Below are 20,066 nucleotides of genomic sequence, written 5' to 3'. Positions count from 1 at the left end.
GTTCTAATGTTGCAGGGGATATGTATAGTGGGGGAGATCTATTGTTGCTGAGGATATCTATTGTTGCTGGTCGGTATCCATTGTTGTCGGGGGATCTATTATTGAGGCAAGGTGGTCTATTGTTGCTTCAGCACCTGTTGATGCTGGCCACTGAGACATATATTGATACTAGCAAGGGTCTATTGTTGCTGAGGTAGATCTGCTGTAGCAGATACGGGATCTACTGCTGCTGGGATGGGGGGACAAATGTTGTTGCTGGGGGGATTTTTTTGCTGCAGGGGGATCTATTTGTGTTGGCTGCTGGGGTATATATTTTTGATGCTGGGATTAATTGTTGCTGGTGGGGATCTATTGTTTCTGGGTATCTACTATTGGGGGTAGGAGGGGATCTACTGTATTGTTTCAAGCCCACCTATTGATCATGGCTGCAGGGGGATTTATTGTTGCAAGTAGGGGTCGTATTGCTGGAGTAGATCCATCGTGGCAGGTGAAGGAGGTATTCTTGCTGGAGGAATTATTTTGTTGCTGGTGGGGTCTACTGCTGCTGGCTGCAAGGATGTATTTTACTGCCCTCCTTGATATAGTTTTTTCCTTAATGTCTTTTCTGCACACCCCCCAGTCGCCCTAAATGCCCACCTGAGATCTGCTCTCTCCCTGCTGGCACAGGCTTGGCTCAGAGCAGCGGGAGCCATTGGCTCCTGCTGCTGTCAGTCAAAACCTGTGAGCGGAGCGTGGAGGGGATGGTGGGGCAGGGTGGAGCTGGGCTGTGTGTCTGAAAAGATGGCTCAGGAGACAGCCTGCACGAGTGTCCCCATAGCAAGTTGCTTCCTATGGTGGGCACTCTGAAGTAGGAGGATGATCAGGGCTGCTCCATGCAAAACCATTGCATAGAATAGGTAAGTATGACCTGTTTGTTCTTTTTTTAATTTTAAAAGAAAGCTTTAACTACTTGCTAACAAATCACATACCTGTACATCACTGGACTTCAAGTGATTATACCGGGATTATGTGGAGTTTTTTAGAGCCAACGGTCAGCTCTCTTGTAATAGAAATCCTAGCGGATAACCAGCTGCTGGATTGCTATTACAAGCAGTGGGAGGGGATGTCCTACTGGGACAATCCTGATCAACCATCTGGCTAATTGGAGAGCCGAACAAAGATCAGCTTTGTTCAGCTCTGGGCTATGGTAACCTGGAAGCGATGACCTGGCATCACTTCTGTTTTACCCAGATGTAAACAGCGCCATTTAAAAAAATTCAAAAGCATTTAAACACACCGATCTTGGTGTTATCAAATGCTTTTAAAGTGGTTGTAATCTCTTATCAATTAATTGTACCTATAAGTAAGCCTATAATAAGCTTTACCTATCGGTACCTTAAATATCTCCTAAACATGCGCCATTTAGGAGATATTTACTGTATATGCAGCCAATGACATCATTGGCGTATGTGCTCTGAAGGAACGGCCACCCGTGCCTTTACAGTTTACAGCGATACTACAGCAATCTACATTAACCTATCAGAATCTGAACATTGTTTTTGCTTATTTCTGGCACTGAGCATCACAACTTACCTGTGTACACTGCACTTTTGTTTATTGGGAAACCTGTAACTACTGAATATATAAATAGCACATGCAAATGATCAAACATGCCATGAATATAGCTGCAAGCTGCTGACCAGCTTTTTCTGGAATATTGTTGGTCAATTTATAGTCACATTCAAGTCAAACATCAATATTTCTAATTTAAACTAATTTGGAGAACACGGCCTACCCGCTGACTAAGTGGTTCAAATATTCATATTGTTGTGGTATATATCTCGGGAAGCTGAATGTTCTGCTAGCTAAGTCGCTATGACTGATATCCTTATTTTCTAAATGGCTCTGAAATTGTGGATACAAGAAGGCCAGATGGATATTTTTAGGTTAAAGTAATAGCTCCCGGGATCTCTCATTGGGGAAGCTTGCACACTAACGATATTGTCTGGACTTACTCCTCAAATTCCTTTTTTAGGCAAAATATGTCCTTTATTAAAGCTTGCTTAAGTTTAGTTATTTATTTTTAATCAACACATGGGACTTGCGAGTGAGAAGTGTGCTGGTGGCTGCTCTGTTCCTTGAAATGTTCATTCTTATGCCCCTTCATACCCCCCACAGCTGTGATCTTCTGGTGCTGCAGAGGTTAAAACAAGTCACTGGATTTCTGACAGGCGTTCGTCAAAAATGCTGACTATACTATACTATACCCATCTGCCCCTTCCTTTATTCATTAAAGCCATACTGCAATGGAAAAAAAAGCTCTATGAATGGAGGAGGTGGGTTTTTCATTTATCTTCTCATCCTTCATTCATAGAGCACTTTTTATTGTGGGAAGTGATAGTACAGCATCTATGAATGGGATAAGAGGCTGGTAGAGGAGGACATAGTTGTGCATAGTTTGGTTTGTACCTATCACAGGACCAGCATCTTGCATTAAATTGGTTGTAAATGCACAAGGTTCTATGCATGAAGGTAAAAAAGCCTACAGTGTGCAGCAGCCCCCATAATACTTACCTGAGTCCCCTCTCATTCCAGTGATGATGTCCACGAAAGCCTTGGCTGTCTGAGGACTCACACTCCTGATTGGCTTTTGGCAGGTGTGGGAGCCATTGCTGTCAATCACAGCCAGTGAGCCAATCAGGAGACGCAGGGGGCTGGCAAAGCAGTGGCTCTGTCTGTGAATATACACACAGAGCCGTGGCTCATGAGCGTGCCTACTTGGGTGCCCCCACAACAAGCTGCTTGCCACCTGGAAAGAGGGAGGGGCCAGGAGTGCTGACACGGGACCCAAGAAGAGGAGGATCAGGGTTCCTTTGTGCAAAACCAACTGGACACAGCAGGTAAGTAGAACATGTTTGATATTTTAGAGAAAAAAAGACTTAAAGTGTTACTAAACCCAGGACCCTGCATTCACTATATCTGGTCTCCCACAGTACACAGGACATAAAAATGCAAATATTTTTTTTTTTTGCTTAATATATTTTTATTAGGGTAATGTAGATTCACATATTCGAGGAAACATATATATGCATTTTTTCAGAAAGAAACATATTCAACAACATAAGATAGAACACAAATAAATTGAAACATATAATGTCCACTTTGTGAGAAGCATAAGTAGTTGAGGTATGAGGCAAACACATTGATGCAGATATCTTAACTTTTAAGGTAAGTAAAGTCGTGGATCGAACTGGTAGAATGGGTCAATTATGTCTGTGTAATTCGTCTGAGATAATAGGGAGGGGGGTTACTGCTCCTGGACACCCCCTAAGGGATCTATTCTGTGTCCAGGAAGAGCCATCTGCTCCCCTCCGCAAGTTGGTTTCTGAGTCCCAATGTCAATTTTTGTTGTTTGGAGACAAGTAATAATAGGTTGCAAAAAACTTACAGTTCAGCACATCAGAGCAGTATATTACAGTGATGTCACATTCGATTAATAACCCAGGAACATTGAAGAAAACAAAACACATGTCTACAAGATAAGGCAAATACCTTTAGAGGAGACCAGGGTCATGATCATACTGCCCCGTATACCTAAAAGCTCCTCTAGATCAAGAACCGACATAAGAAAAATTCGAACAATGCATGTTCATAGAACCAAACAAAACAGGAAAAGTACGTGCTAAGGCATACTTAACAAACTTAACAATGGGTCTTCATGTGTCCAGCATAAAGGTGACTGGAAACTTTAATGCCCAAGAGCTTGGGGATTTAATTGGCAGCAATTATGTCGTATTACTATGCCTGGAGAGGTGAGGGGGTGCGGTCACGGACCTCTAGCGACCCCCCTGTGAGTGCTACCCGCGAGTGGACATACAGCTAAACACCAGAAAAATCAAAACAAAAAAAGAAAAGAAAAAACAACTAACAACGGAACATGGGAGATGGAGGGGAACGGGAAGAGAAGGGACATGGAGAGATCCAAGAGTGAAGCATACAAGGGGGATACCCAGACTAAAAAATAAATGCTCTTCTTACATACATACACGTCAGATATGGTAACACTTCCAAGGGATGACAGCTGCCCTCAGAGCCAGCCTGAGGGTGGTAGGGGGGGCAATACCATGTTTACCCTAAGCTTTCGAAAGCTGGGGAAGCATTCTCTCATTGTGAAAGTAGAAGTTTATATTCATCAGAGAACTTAAAGTGGTTCCAGCAGGACCATATCTTCGTGAATTTAGACGCTGTGTCTTTAGCTTGGTGTATGAGATCTTCCATTTCCGCAATTCTAGAAATGCGTTTAAACCAATCCGCAATTGTCGGTACTTTCGTGGAGTTCCATAATGTGGGAATACACATCTTGGCCGCATTGATTAGGTGGAGAGCTAATGAACGATGATAATGGTTAAAGGGGATCGAAGAGTAGTGTAATAACATTTGCCCAGGAGTGTAATCCAACTGGTAAGTCGTGATCTTGGAAGTCAGTCGGTGTACAGTTTGCCAAAAGGGTTGGAGTTTAGGGCAGGACCACCATATGTGTAGCATGGAGCCTGTATCCTGCGAGCAACGCCAGCATTTGGAAGATATATTCGGGGAGATCTTGTTCAATTTGGTCGGAGTTTTATCATTGTCTGGTTAAAGCTTGTAGGAGGAGCTTTCATTCTACTCTGACTGTCCAATGAGGCTGCAGGACCCCTGATTATCTGCCTGGACAGTGTTAATTGGCCCTGTGCTTATCACATGTACCCTCTTAAGAAAAAAAACTCTCTAGCAAACACCAAACTGAACAAGTGACTCCAAAGACTCTATCTTATCAGGAGTTGGATTGAGGGCAGTGGAAGAAGGGGAGGATCATAGGAGACAGGATCAAACAGCCTTTTTACACAAAGCAGAGGTTTGACCCCTTAGGTTCCACAGTGAATATAAGAAGCATGGTTTACTGCATATACAGACTGATTTTACTGTTGTGGGTTTAGTAACACTTAAATATCGCCCTAATTCTTGCAGCATCAGAATACCATACCTTTGGGGGTATTGGGGGGCAGAGGAATAAACATTTCAATGAACAGAGCAGCCCATGGGAAACGTCTCATTTAAATTTGTAATGAGCACAACTAATGTATAATTAACACAACTTAAGCTTTGAAATATTTACCCATCCCATCTCTGAGGCATTTTACACAAATGTTACTAGGTTTAAAGGGTTAGTGCACCAGAATACTGCCTATGTCTGTGGATAAAAACAAATTGTGCCGCTTTGGATAATGCCCTTGCCATAGGTGTATAGGCCATCTATATACCTCTCAAAGACTGGTTGAAAAACTACCAGAGATGTTATCCCCCATCCAGTCTTGTTGCTAGGATGTTGCTAAGACTTTCACAGCTGTAACTGCTCACCATCACAGGAGCAAGCTGCCAAATCCCTGTGCATGCACAGTTCATTATCTTTTACTCTCTGAGGCCGCGTACACACGCGCGGACTGTTTCGGCAAACAGTCCGCTCAAACTTAGCATGGACGGACATGGCCACACACGACGGACGAACAGTTTGCTGAAACCGTGCGCGATGACGTGAACGGCACGTACGACGGGACGAAAAATACGACGTCCTATACACTGCATTATAGCTTTCGGCGTGAAAATCCTTTCTGAGCATGCGCGCAACTTTGTTTGACGAACAAGCCTACACACGAGCGGACTGTTCGCTGAAACAAGGTTTCAGCGGACAGTTTTTCGGAATTTCCGAAAAACCTTGTCCGTCCAACTGTCCGCTGAAACTGTCCGCTGAAAGCCCACACACGAGCGGACTGTCCGCCCAAACACTGTTCAGCGGACAAAAGTGGACGAACAGTCCGCCCGTGTGTACGCGGCCTGAGAGTTTTTGGAGCTTCTGGGGTTATGCAAATGGCCTACACCAATAGCTAGGTATTTAGTCAACTTAAATCAAAGCTGCACTGTATGTTTTTATCTACAGGTGCCCCTTACTAGCATAAGCAGTTTTTTGGTAAGGGGAACTAACCCTTTAAGCAGCATATCGGTCATGGTTTTAATGGATCAAAGGCTGTGCATAATTCTACTTATGAGTCCCCCCAGGAAGTCTGATAGATACCTTTATCTTAAAGCAAAACAAAACTGTATCTGAGCACCACAAACTGCAAATGCTATTTAGTTCATTTCTAATATTCAAAGCAAACTCCATCCATGTCTCCATGCTTTATTTTGTTGAAAGAAAAAAGCGCACCCTAGCATTTCTAGCCGCATCCATCTGAAGTAAGGGCAGATGATATATGCAGCAGTTACTTCTTGGAATCCATCTGCCATTAGCTCAAGCATGCAGGCCGGAGGGTGTGCTTAGCGGAGGAAACCCCTTTCTTCCCTCCTGAAGACTCATGGGTTGTATGACATCATTTTGGCTTAGGCCAGAAATCAGGAAGCAACCGAAGAAATAGTAAAAAAAAAAAGTAAACATAAGATAAGTATATACTGTATTTACTAATGGTAGCAGCAGGTAAAAACAGTTAGGACTCAGGCACACTGGACGTTAAATTATGTTATAAAAACACCAGTAGCTTTGCAGTGAGTTTTTCAAATTTTTTTCGACATTTTTGTAATAGCATTTTGTAGCGTTTATTAAAGTTTTTGAGCGTTTTTATGCGTTAGCATTTTTTTTTTTTTTTAATTTTTCTTTTTTTTTTCAATGGATCAAAAATATAAAAAAAACACTGGTGAGCCATGTTTTTGAGCATTTAGCTGCGTTTATCAAGGTTTTTTACGCTGAAAACAGTTGTCAGAACCCACTAGTTTTGTTTCTAATGCCAAAAAACGCCCCAGCCAAAAACTTCTGATAACAGGCTATGTGTGCATGGACACATAGGATATCATGATGGGGAGTTTATTGACTGTAGAAAAAAAAAGTTTGAAGCCAAAAACAGCTGCTATAAAAACATCCAACACCGTCTAGTGTGCATGAGGCCTTAAAGTTGATTGAGAGAGTTTAGTTTCATTTTAAAATGTACAATGTTAACATAATGCCTAGAGCTTTACAGTTTTGGGAAAAATATACCCTACTAAAATGAACTTATTTTGTGAAGCAGTAATCATCAGTGGCTAAACTTTAGATGCTGTTTAGAATCCTCAGGTCATGCTGGTACTTGTAGTACCTTGACAGTTAGAGAGCCTCAGCTACCCAACCTTGATGAAAACAGTTATAAGACACACACAGTCACTATGGGGGAGATTTACTAAAGTTGGAGCAAAATCTGGTGCAGCTCTGCACAGAAACCAATTAGCTTTCATGTTTTATTGTCAAATCTTAATTGGATAAGCTGAAGTTAGAAGCCGTTTGGCTACCGTGGAGAGCTGCACCAGATTCTGAGTGCTCCAGTTTTAGTAAATCTGCCTCTATATTTGTATTTGCATTGTATTCTTTCTACCGGTTGGACGCAATCTCATTAACATGCCGAGTGCACTGTACACTGCTCTAGTGCCTCCAGCAAGGTAACATCACAGTATATTAGACGGCTGAAGAGTCACCTGTATTAAATCGTGCTTGGCACACTGCACCCACGTCTCCCTGTCCTGTCCTTTACTTGCCTGATTTATGACTCCTACGGAGATTTTGACCTTTTTCGGCTTCCAACAACTTCAGATAATGTAGAACAAATAATCTGGGGACCCTTCAGGGGCTGAAGTCAGCTATCACATTTGTGATGAGAACGACAATAGAGAAATGTCACCAGGGGGAGACAATCTAATTTACAGTTCACTTCGGTTCTGTGTATTGATTGCTAGCTTTCCCTAGATCACACTGGGAGAGTAGCTGTCTAAGGGCTTGAAGATGGCAGATGGAGCTGTCCATAGTGCTGAGCCCAGCAGTGAGAAAAGCTGTATAAATATTATGCTGAACATACTAAGAGGAGTTAAACACAGTACTGAATCTGTTGAGGTGAGCTTCCTATAGTGCTGATTCTAATGACAGGAGCTGTTGCCAGTGCTAAATATAGAGAGCAGAACTTTCCATGTGAATAGCATAGTGCTGAATCTTATGAGAGGAGCCGTCCACAGTACTGAATCTAAGCACAACAGCTATCCAGGGAGGTTAATTTACTAAAGGCAAATATACTGTGTATTACAAGATCTGAGGGGAAGCTCTGAAATGATTTCTATCATCCAATCATGTGCAAGCAAAAATGCTGTTTTACATTTCTTGCATGTCCCCCTCAGATCTAGACCAACTGCACTTGTGGTGCACTTGCAGAGCACAGACTAATTGCCTTTCGGTCCCACATCCAGTCGCTGTCCAAAGTTCGCCACCTCAACCTCGGCAACATCTCCAAGATACACCCCTTTCTAACCAATGTCACCACAAAGCTTCTAATCGACTCCCTGGTCATCTCTCGCCTTGACTACTGCAACTCCTTTCAGTCCATCATGAATGCTGCTGCCAGACTCATCCACCTTACAAACCATTCAGTGTCTGCTACTTCTCACTGCCAATCCCTCAATTGGCTACCACTTGACCAACAAAATGAATGTAAGATCCTAACAATAACTTACAAAGCCATCCACAACCTGGTCCCCAGCTATATCACTAACCTGGTCTCCAAATACCAACCAAATTGTTCTCTTTGCTACTCCCAAGACCTCCTGCTCTCCAGCTTGTCACTTCATCCCAAGCTTGCCTCCCGGAATTCTCCCGAGCCTCTCCCATCCTCTGTAATGCTCTACCCCAATCTGTCTGACTATTTCCTACTTTGTCCACTTTCAAATGATCCCTGAAAACTCATCTCTTCAGAGAAGCCTATCTGGCTCCCATCTAGCAATTGTACACGTATTTTCTCCATCAGCACACCCCCACAGTTATTACTTTCTGTATCTATTGACCCTCCCTCTTAGATTGTAAGCTCTAAGGAGCAGGGCTCTCTGATTCCTACTGTGTTAAAGTGTATTGTATTTGTACTGTCTACCCTCAAGTTGTAAAATGCTGCATAAACTGTCGGCGCTATATAAATCCTGTATAATAATAGTAAATCAACCCCAAGTTAAAATGGTTGTAAACCCTTACAACACACTTTGACCTACAGGTAAACCTAGATTAAGGCTTACCTGTAGGTCCAAGAAATATTTGCCAAAAGACAGGCGCCGCTGTCTACGGCGCATGCGCCGTAGACAGCGATGCACAGGTGTACTGAGAGCGGCACCGTCAACGGTGATATGCCGCACGTGGCAGCTCCCGTGCGCATGCGTGGGAGTGACGTCATCGCGGCTTCGCCGAATGACAGTGGCGGAGCCGCGAGACCCACCGAGAAGATGGAGGCTCCGGACTACAGGGGACATCGGTGACATCGCTGGCTCCTGTGTCAGGTAAGTGACACATAATGGACTACTATGTGATGCATAGTAGTCCATTATACTTTACCTTTGCAGGGAATGAAAGAGGAAGTAAACTCATCAGGGTTTACTTCCTCTTTAAATCCAATGTGAAAAAGTGACCATAGGATAAATCTGGTAAGGGGAGCTGTCCACAGTGCTGAATCTGAGAATAAGAGCTTAGTGTTGAATTTAGTGTGAGGAGGTCCCATAGGATAAAGCAGGTAAGGGGAGCTGTCCACAGTGCTGAATCTAGGAATATGAGCTTAGTGCTGAATTCAGTGTGAGGAGGTCCCATAGGCTAAAGCAGGTAAGGGGAGCTGCCCATGGTGCTGAATCTAAAAAATGTGAGCTATCCATAGTGCTGAATCTAGTGTTAGATGGGGGCCATAGGATAAATGCCGTAAAGGGAGCCATCCACAGTGCTCAATCTAATAATATGAGCTATCCATAGTGCTATACACTATATTGTCAAAAGTATTGGAACGCCTGCCTTTTTATGCACATGAACTTCAATGGCATCACAGTCTTAGTCCATTGGGTTTAATATTGAGTTGGCCCACCCTTTGCAGTTATAACAGCTTAAACTCTTCTTGGAAAGCTGACCACAAGGTTAAGGGAATGTTTGACCATTCTTCCAGAAGTGCAATTATGAGGTCAGGCACTGATGTTGGTTAAGAAGGCCTGGGTCCCAGTCTCCACTCTAATTCAACCCAAAGGTGCTCATCAGGTTGAGGTCAGGACTCTGTGCAGGCCAGTTAAGTTCCTCCACCCCAAAATCGCTCATCCATGTCTTTATGGAGCTTGCTTTGTGCACTGGTCCAAATCATTAGGTGGAGGGAGGATAATGGTGTGGGCTTGTTTTTCAGGGGTTGGGCTTTGCATCTTAGTTCCAGTGAAGGGAACTCTTAAGGTTCAGCATACCAAGACATTTTGGACAATTTCAGCTCCCAACTTTGTGGGAACAGTTTGGGGATGGCCCCTTCCTGTTCCAACATGACTGCCCGCCAATGCACAAAGCAAGGTCCATAAAGACATGGATAAGCAAGTTTGGGGTGGAGGAACTTGACTGGCCTGTACAGAGTCCTGACTTCAACCCAACAGAACACCTTGGGGATAAATTAGAGTGGAGATTGTGAGCCAGGCCTTCTTGTCCAACATCAGTGTCTGACCTCACAAATGCGCTTCTGGAAGAATGCTCAAACATTCCCATGGACACTCTCCTAAACCTTGTGGACAGCCTTCCCAGAAGAGTTGAAGTTGTTATTGCTGCAAAGGGTGAGCCAACCCAATAGTTATCCCCACGGACTAAGACTGGGATGCCATTAAAGTTCATGTGCGTGTAAAGTCAAGTGTCCCAATACTTTTGACAATATAGTGTAGATAGTGTGAAATAGTGTCCATAGGAAAAATGCAGTAAGGGGAGATGTCCACAGTAATGAATTTAGAACAAGAGCTATCCACAGTGGTTGATTTACTAAAACTGGAGAGTGCAAAATCTGGTGCAGCTGTGCATGGTAGGCAATCAGCTTCTAACCTTAGCTTGTACATTTAAGCTTTGACAAAAAAAACCTGGAAGCTGATTGGTTTCTATGCAGAGCTCCACCAGATTTTGCACTCTTCAGTTTTTTGTAAACCAACCCCATAGTGTCGCATAGAATACATCTGGTAAGGGAGCTGTCCACCGTGCTGAATCTAGTGAATAAAGTATCAATAGTGCTAGATCTAATGTGAGAAGTTGTCCATTGGATGAATCTGGTATGTGGAGCTGCCCACAGTGCTGATTCTCGGAACAACAGCTAGCCATAGGGAGTTATTTACTAAAGGGGAATCCACTTTGCACTACAAGTACACTGGAAGTTCACTTGGAAGTGCAGTCGCTGTAGATCTGAGGGGGGCATGTAAGGAAAATAAAAAACAGCATTTTTGTTTGTACATGATTAGATGATAGAAACCAGCACAGCTTCTTCTCAGATTTACAGCGACTGCACTTGCAGTGCAAAGTGGATTTGCCTTTAGTAAATCAACCCCATAGTATTGAATGCAGTCTGAGGAGCTGCCCAAAGGATACGTTTCAGGTAGTCTATACTGTATTATTCACTATGTAGCTAATCAGATGCAAAAAAAAGTCTGGATTAAATATGTGAGGGCTTAAGCATTCTGCTGCAGTGCATTAACACATGTTATGACACGTATTAATGTTCATTGCCCAAAGGTAGTCTGTGCATTATAAATGATCTTCCAATTCACCATAATGGAGGAAAAAAACATACATGACCCTTTTTGGAGCAATGCAGCAGACCACAACACATGGTATATGCAATGTGATGCAGGGTGGTATGCTTTGGGCTCTACTATAGCACATTAGGATGCTAGTTACAGTTAATCGCACCACAGTGCACCACGTATTGGCCAGGTCCTAGCAAAAGTGTGCAATAAAGCCTCCTACACACAATGAGATTATCGGACGAATGATCATCTATTTTTTTTTTTTGAATGCTAATCTCAAATTGAATCTGATGAGTTTACTAAAGTCACGAAAATTCCCGTACGACAGAAAAAAAGTGATGTCATGTGTTGTAATGCATTTGTATTGCATTTTTGAATGATAGCTGTACTGATTAAACGAACATCATTTGCTCCGTACTAACGATCTGATTATCGTATGATCGCTTAGAAAACTGTATTTTCCGTACAATTTTCTGATCATGTGTATGGGGCATAAGGCACACATTTTGGTGCACATTGCTGCAAGCGTGAATGAACATTTATTTGTTTCTGCTGCATTGCATCAACACTCATGCATTAACTCGCATTGCGATCCATTTAAAGTAATGGGTTGCCAATGCACCATTTTTTTAGTTGCAGCACACAGTAGCGTGTTCCCGTGTTGTGGTGAACTGCAATGCATGTGTGTTGGATTAATGGCTTGGAATATTATCTGAAATAAATGTCACTGCTACGAGCCATAACATTAACGTGTGCATTACACATGGTGCACCACAGTGCAAAATTGTGTAAAAGAATTGATCCTAATGCCGCGCACACACGATTGGAATTCTCGTCGGAAAAAGCTCTGATGGTTTTCCCAACGGAATTCCGACGGAGCTGTCTTGCCTACACACGGTCACACCAAATTCCGATTGTTTATAACACGTTGGCGTACAAAACGTACGACAGGATTAGAAAAAGGAAGTTCAGTAGCCAATAGCTTCTGTCTCGTAGTTGATTCTGAGCATGCGTGATTTTTGGCGTATCGGAATTGCATACACACGATCGGAATTTTTTCTGTCGGGAAAAATTGAGAACATGCTATCAATTTTTGGCTGGAGGAAATTCGGACAGCTAAATTCCGATGGAGCATACACACGGTCGCATTTTCCGATGAAAAGCTTTCATCTGTCTTTTTCTGGCCGGAATTCCGATCGTGTGTACACGGCATTAGAGAAAGGTGGCGTTTGAGCCTCAAATGCTCTGGCAATGAAAATCCAGCCCTGGATACGAGCTCTCCTTCTCCAGTTGTAATTTTCCAGCATAGATTTGATGTCTAGCTGTGAAGCAACACAGACTGAAACAATTCTTTCCTCAAATATAGGCCACTGAAAGGAGCTGTCCATATTGGTGAATATAATTAGAGGAGCTGTCCATAGTGCTGAATTAGCATCAGCCTCCTCCTGCCTGGCTTTCCAGCATCTGGAGGCTCTAGAACAGCGAAATACTGCACAGCGTCATTCAAACCCGCAGCCAAGTTCCTATGGTGTTTTACATATGAAAACTTTATTGACTGTGATTTGATGGCGGAGTTACATTCCAGCTCACTGCAGAACTAAAGGTCTGAAATTTGTAGCAGCAAATCAGCTCTTCCCGGGGGACCAGTTAATCGCGTCAAACAGGGTTTTTCAATTACCAGTGTTAATTTTCTTGATCATTAATTTTTACTCCATATGATTCTTTTTGTCTTGAAGGATTTTTAGTGCACTGGAAGGATGAATAGCAGGTGTAGAGATGGTTTTTAACATGCACCCTAAGAGTGCCAAATTCCTATCAAACGCACAAAACCTCAAAATGCACTCAATTAACAAAGTAAGTGCTTTAAAAATGGCAAAAAAAAAACTATTATAGGGTTTTAGTCTCAGATGAGGGTTTTTTTCTGCCATGTTATCTTAGCACTAGACTGCTCTGTCTGCCATCCCCAGATTCCCTAGCAATTCTGAAAACTGGGTATTAACCCCCTCCTGTCCAGGTGTAATTAAAGTGTATGTAAATCCTAACAATGGTTGTGTTTTAGTCTATAAAACTAGAACTAAAGAAGTTTTTTTTTTTATTTCAGACAGAGTAAGGGAAGATTATAACCCCAGTCAAGCTTTGTTTTACCATCTTTGTCCCATTGAGGAGATTTTGTTTCACTTCCAGTCCCATGGCCAAAACAGGAAGTGAGAAGAACTCCCTTGAAAGTCAGGGAATCCCTGGTTTCCAACAGAATTAATGTCCCCAGTGGACGATTTCCCCACTATTCCTGTTCTGGCGGTCACTCAAAAATTGGGATTTTCTTTCACTTTCAGTGATAATGGTCACCAAGAGAAATAGAGAGGGTATATCTCCCTAACAGCGACACAAACAACAACTACAAACCTGTCAGGTATTCTAATCCTTTGACACACCATCCAAAACACACACAAAAAAAGACTTGCCTTTAGTTATACTTTAAATATACTATTGATAGTGTTTAATTACATCTGTTTGATACGTGCCATAAAAGGTTGATCCTGCCAGAAAGCCAGTGAGCTTTTTAACTTTTGTTTAACTTCCAAATTGAAAAAGGATGAGGCTGCACCATCCATTAACATTCTGGCTCACATAGCCATTTATTTTAATTTACTTTCAATCCTGGGCTGACATCCAATCCCAGGGGGCTTAATTAAAGAGTATGGTGGGGGGGAGGGGCAAAACACACAAGGGTGCAGGAGCATGAAATGGGAAATTGGCTCAGGTTTGACATCAAATTACAATAAATGGTTGTATGAGCCATCATTTGATGGATGATGCAACGTTTATCTCTTTATACTTTGGACAGTTATAAAGTGATGTTTCCGAGGAGAGCCATCACACATTATGCAGGTGTTGGTAGCCCAAGACACAAACGGCAGGTGCTGGGGTGGGCAGAGTGCTGCCAGGCTGCATTTTTTGATCAGCTTTTAACTTCCTTTTTGAAATGACAATGCAAGCAATGAAGTGTCAAACAATACTAGTAGTCCTGCTTCTGTTCTCTCTGTAGACTGTAGGATCCCCCCCCCCCCCCCGCATATGTTACAGAGATGAGGAGTCAATGTCTTAGAGTGGCAATGCAGTTCTTACATAGATACAGTACAGTAAGTAGGCATTGCCGCTCCAGGACAGGAAGTGTGTTAACTGGCAGGATGACCAAGTAAAAATAAAGGAAACAAAATAGAAAAAAGTAAAATGAATGCAGCCAATACATTTAAGGACTGGTAAATTGTGATATAATAAATATTGAAACATAGACGTGGCTGTAGAAAAAAGACCATGGGGTCCATTGAGTCTGCCCTATTTTTTAACCACTTGACAACTGGGCACTTAAAGCGGAGGTCCACCCTAAAGTGGACCTTCCGCTCATCGGAACCCTCCCCTCCTCCGGCGCCACAATTGGCACCTTTCAGGGGGGAGGGGGTGCAGATACCTGTACAGTACAGGTATCTGTACCCACTTCCGGGATAGCTCTCTGCGGAAAGGGGCGTATATTACGCCCCTTTCCGCAAGTGCCCGCCCCTTCCCGCAAGTGCCCCGCTGCCTGCTGGGAAAACACACAGATCCCAGAGGCAGCGGGGACCGTCCTTATTGTGCAGCGCGGCTCGCGCATGCGCAGTAGGGAACCGGGAAATGAAGCCGAAAGGCTCCATTTCCTGATTCCCATGCCCAAGATGGCAGCGGCAGCACCCGAGATACGATCTACAGATCGGCTTCTGGTGCCGACATCGCGGGCGCGCTGGACAGGTAAGTGTCACTATTTTAAAAGTCAGCAGCTGCAGTATTTGTAGCTGCTGGCTTTTAAAAAAAAAAAAAAACGCGGAGTCCCGGTGGACTCCCGCTTTAAACCCCCTTCCTAACCAGACCAATTTTCAACTTTTGGTGCTCTCACACTTTGAATGACAATTCCTCAGTCATGCAATACTGTACCCATATGAAATTTGTGTCCTTTTTTCATACAAATAGAGCTTTCTTTTGGTTGCAATTAATCACTGCTGGTTTTTTTTTTTTTTTTTTGTGCTATAAATCAAAAAGGACTGAAAATTCTGCAAAAAAATAAAACTGTGTTTCTGTTAAAATTTATTGCAGAGTATTGGCAGAGTATTGGCGAGTATTGCAGGGTATTGCAAGGGTATTGCAGAGAGTTGGCAGAGTATTGCAGAGTATTGGCAGGGTATTGCAGTTCCTGAAGTCTCTCCTGATATGATTTATCCAACAGACCTTTCAACATTTTTGTTGCCTATCTTTGGACTTGTTCTATCTTATCAATATCTTTTTTGTGAGGTCTCCAGAACTGGACACAATATTCTAAATAAGGTCTGAATAAAGTGTAAAGTGTAATAAGAACCTTCTTCCTTCTACTGGTGACCACTCTAGTAATACATCCCAGAATTCACTGCATTACATTTTTCTCCTTAGGTTTTCTTGTGTTGTGTATGCTGGTCAACTGGAAAATAATTGTTATCTAAGTGTGGCATGCCTGAGTGATTTTTACCCTGTTTTCCGAGACAGCTGAATCTTTACATTTATATTATTCCCAGACCTATCATGTATTTATTTTTACAAGTGTTAGTACATTCAGAAAACTGTCTGCAGGTGACAAGCTACGTGTAAGAGTTACCAGAGGGGGCTCCTTTTAGTTCAAGTAACACACAACCATCTTCCCTTGTCTTTTGGTGGATCATACAGTTCAATTGTAGCTTTGAAGGCATAGAATGCAGACAATATGCTACTAGGGATGGGCAAACGGTTCGGCCCGAGCATAAGTTCAGGCCGAACCTTCTTTGTTCAGTTGTTCGGCCAACAGCAGAACAAACGGGTCGTTTGATATTTGTTTGGCCCCCCAAACTGACCACAATGCATTGTGGTGATAAACAGTGCATTGCAAACCCTGATTGGCTGAGGCAGTGAAAGCCTCAGGCATCGTTGGGCAAGGCAGTCAGCCGTAAAATCCACCTTACTGCTGACACGTGGTCCAGCAAGCATGGGCAGGGACAATATATTTTATATAAATAGCTAATATAGTGAATATTTATGTGTAATCCATATATATCTATATTACACTGTAGGAATTAATAGGAGGGGGTCCCTAAATACTGTGGAAAAAGAATAGTCACCTTGATGTAGTGTTGTTGTGAATATGCTGGTCCTGTGAGTACCTTACTAAGATGCAGTTATTATTAATATATTTTACCCCGTATCTTTATATGGGGACTTTTTATATATTATATTTTTATTTTTATCATATTTTTGTCCTTCTTAGATTGGGGAAATAGAGGTATTTTCTGATCGGTTTTGATCTAGTGAATGCCTCACTGATCTGGTCACGCCTGGGTAGCACATGGCATGCTGCTTATGAGAGGGCTCTATTTACTATGTAAGTGGTACCCCATATACTCTGTCTCCATAATATCTATGGGGTTTATATTATCATATGTGATTTGTCTGCATTTGTCATCCTTTTGATGAAGTTTTTGATACTGTTCTTTTTCCCATGCAGAATCCTTTTGCTTGCAGTCAAAAGAAATAGGTCCTGAAGAAGCAACAGCAAAACGTTGACCTTGTTTGACTTGGTAGTATAGGGAATATATATTTTTATTGCTGAGGTTATACCAATGAGAGCTCCAAATTCTCTTGTTTTTATTTATGTACACTATCAATTTTGTAACATTTAACCACTTCAATACAGGGCATTTATAGTCCTTCCTGCCCAGACCAATTTTCAGCTTTCAGTGCTGTTGCAATTTTAATGACAATTGTGCAGTCATGCTATACTGTACCCAAACTAAAGTTTTATCATTTTGTTCCCACAAATAGAGCTTTCTTTTGGTGGTATTTGATCACCTCTGGGATTTTTATTTTCTGCTAAACAAATAAAAAAAGACAGAAAATTTTGAAAAAAATATGTTTTTTTTTATTTCAGTTACAAAACTTTGTAAATAAGTACGTTTTCTCCTTCACTGATGGGCACTCATGGGGCTGCAGTGACAGGCACTGATAAGGCGGCACCGATGGGCACCAATGAGATGGCCCCAATTAAGTGGCACTGATGAGGTGGCATTGATGGGCACTGATATGCGACACTGATAGTTGGCACTGATGGGTACTGATAGGTGGCACTGATATGCGACATGGATGGGCACTAATAATTGGCACAAATAGGCACTGATAGGCGGCACGAATTGGCATGGATAGGCAGCATGGATGGGCATTGGTAGGCGGCACAGATGGGTATGGATAGGTGGCATGGATGAGCATGGATAGGCAGCACGGTTGGGCACTGATAGGTGGCATTGTAGAGTATTGTACCGATGGATGCCAATCAGTGCCAAACAATAATGCATGTTAAACAGTGATGCCCATTGTGGGTACTGATTGGCATCCATTGTGGGCACTGATTGGCAGCCATTGTTGGCACTGACTGGCATCCCTGGTGGTCTAGGGTGGCATACCTGGTGCTGGGCATCCCTGGTGGTCTGGTGGCGTCCCTGGTGGTCTAGTGTGGGCATCCTCGGGGGGCTGCACTGATAATCATTCAGCACAGACCCCCCCTGTCAGAGGAGCAGCCGATCGGCTCTCCTCTACTCACTTCTGACAGACGCGAGACGCATCACCAGGTCTTCCTATTTACACTATTTAGTTGTGGTGTGTCAGACTGACACACCGCAGCAAGGATCGCCGTGATGCGTGCCCCTGGGGGCGCGCAGGGGCTTAATATCCTGAGGACGTCATATATGACGCCCAGTCAGGATATTGAAACCACTTTGCCGCCGTCATTCAGCTATATGGCAGACGGCAAGTGGTTAATAAACAATCTTTTTTTTTTGGAAAATTATATAGTGTTCCTTTCTGGTACCAGTAAAGTCCACTCAAATGTCCAAATCATTTTCTAACAGTTTACATTAAATATGGTACCCCCTTAGCTAGCATCTCTTTTAAATAGGTATTGCTTTCATCAAGAGTACCTCTACAGGGTTACAGTGGGAAGGCACCACCGACACCCAAAGACCAATTTTTCTGCACATGTTTAACAGGTGCATATCATTGCAATTTTTTACAGAAAGGCCAATTCTTGCTTTCATCAAGAGTACCTCTATAGGGTCTATACCTATACCTCTATAGGGTGGGAAGGCATCTCCAACACCCAAAGAGCAATTTTTCTGCACCTGCTTGACAGGTGCATATCATTGCAATTTTTTACATCAAGACCAATTCTTGCTTTCATCAAGATTACCTCTATAGGGTTACGGTGGGAAGGTGCCACAAACACCCAAAGACCAATTTTTACACACCCGTTACTTCTATCCAAAGACAAAGTGACACCAGAATGTATCCAGAAAATCTCTAATCTTGTTCCCAGTGCACTACAATGTGGCCTCATCATACACACTGGCTCCCCAGCTGTTGCTAAGCAAAATTAAGACAGCTTGCAAGGAAAATTTCATTTTTTTGGCTTTATAAATGCACTTATTGCTGCAGCAGATTCAAGACATGGTACAGATCTACCACTTAACAGGTAGAATAAGGGGACCCCCCAGGCACTATATTGGAAGGATTTTTTCATTGTTATGCTTTCACTTTAAAAATAAAAAAATCACTGCTCATTTAAAAATGACGTTTTTCACAAACTTTTTTTTTATTGATACATGTCCCCCAGGACAAGACCCGGACCCCTATAACCATTGTATGCCCAATTACTTGCATATAAGCCTTCAAAATGGGTACTTTTGATTTTTGACGTTCGAGTCCCATTGACTTTAATGGGGTTCGTTATTCGGGTCTGAACTTTCACTGCTTTCGAAAGTTCTGGTGCGAACCGTACAGGGGTTCATTCGGCCCATCCCTACATGCTACCACTAGTGTGTTCTATTTTGTAGAAATAATCAAATGACAAATCAACCATAGCCTATACAAAATACTGTCATCATTTGTGTGTGTGTCTTATGCCGCATACACACGATCAAATTGTCCAGCGTACTTAGTCCACCGGACCGCATTTTTACCAGACAATCCGATCGTGTGTGGGCTTCAGCTGACTTTTTCAGCGTAAAGTCCAGCGGACTTAGAAAGTAGTTTTGCAGCTCAATCGGACTTGGGTTTCAACGGACAATACGTTCGTGAGTATGCTAATCCGGCGGACTAAGAATTATGCATGCTCAGAAGCAAGTACGAAAAGTAAGCTATTGGCTACTGGCTATTGAACTTCCCTTTTCTAGTTCCGTCGTACGTGCTGTACGTCATCGCGCTAGCAATCGCCGGACTTTCCGTGTGTCCGTGTGTAGCCAAGTCCGTTCGGTAGAAAGTCCGCCGGACTATCCGCCAGATTGTTTGCCGGACTAAGTACACCGCACAATTATATCGTGTGTACGCGGCATAAAGAAGAATGATTTCTAAGTATCCAAGACCATAACATATATTAACAGCAAAATATTTTCTGTTCATTATCCTGACTA

This window comes from Lithobates pipiens, unplaced genomic scaffold (assembly GCF_037356315.1).
Source record: "Lithobates pipiens isolate NorthernLeopardFrog02 unplaced genomic scaffold, aLitPip1_a1.2 Scaffold_1, whole genome shotgun sequence".
Taxonomy (NCBI): Eukaryota; Metazoa; Chordata; class Amphibia; order Anura; family Ranidae; genus Lithobates; species Lithobates pipiens.
Note: the sequence above shows the minus strand (reverse complement) of the source record.